A 1,176-nucleotide genomic window follows, 5' to 3' on the forward strand; every position below is an offset into this window, starting at 1 on the left:
CGCGGCGGCGGCCACCGCGGCGGCCGCCGAAGACTTGCGCTTCGACCGGCCGTCGCTGACGAAAAACGCTTCGTACGTGTACGCCACCGTTTTGCTCGTGGTCGCGGCCGTCACGGTCGACAGCGGTATGGCCGGCGGCGGCGGGCGCAGTTGCTGCAGTTGTTGTTGTTCGGTCGGTTGTTGTTTGACGGCGGCAGAGGCGGCTGCGGCCGCCGGTACGACTTGCACCAGTTGTTGCTGTTGCTGTTGCTGTTGTTGTTGTGGTTGTTGCTGAGACGCGGACGACGGCGGCGGCGGTGGCGGCGGCGGCGGCTGCACCGTCGGCTGTTGTAGTTGAATGGCCGGCGGCGGCGGCGGCAGCGCCGATTGCAGTTGTTGAGGCTGTGGCCGGCAGACGACCACCGGCGTGGACGCGCTCAGGTCGAGTATGGCCTGCGCGGCGCTGATGTCCTCCTCGGGCCGCGGCCACTTTATGGGCTTGTGGTCGTCCAGCGAATACGGCCGGTAGATGTCCTTCTTCTTGGGCGGCAGCGACAGGGCCACGCCCGTGCTGGTGTACGTCCGCGGCCGCTGGTACTGGAGCACGGTGAGCACCGGCGTCGCAGTGGCCGGCGTCGGCGGCGGCGGCGGCTGCTGTTGCTGCTGCTGCTGATGGTGGTGTTCGCGCGCGGACGGCATGGCGGCGACCGCCGACTGCGCGTCCGCGGCCGTCTGGTATTCGCTCTTAACGGTTCCCGCATACTCTGCAAGCAGAAAGACAAACGTTCTGTAGCATATACGATTATATTATTATCTATACGGCGGTGATAACCGCGCGATAACCGCTGACCGGATACCGGGCGACAAACACGGGTGGTACCTATATGTAATAATAATAATAATAATAATATGTAGCGCGGGTGACGAGCGGTCGTGCGTCTACGATGCCGTTTACGCTCGACTTTTGCACACTGCACCGCGGTGATAACGTGCATTTCGATTTCGCGCAGAAACGACATTATTAAATTTATGGGAATTTTTCGAGTAGGTACAGTCTCAAGTGACTCGAGTATTGATGGACGATAATAACGCGGGGTAAACGGTTTAACGTATTACGCGTCTTGAGTAGAATTAGATTCTATAATGTCTGGTGTATGGGCCGCGTTCGCTGTAGAAGGCGGAGTAATAATAATTATG

This window comes from Melanaphis sacchari, unplaced genomic scaffold (assembly GCF_002803265.2).
Source record: "Melanaphis sacchari strain LSU unplaced genomic scaffold, SCAv2.0 Contig209_pilon_pilon, whole genome shotgun sequence".
NCBI classification, from domain to species: domain Eukaryota; kingdom Metazoa; phylum Arthropoda; class Insecta; order Hemiptera; family Aphididae; genus Melanaphis; species Melanaphis sacchari.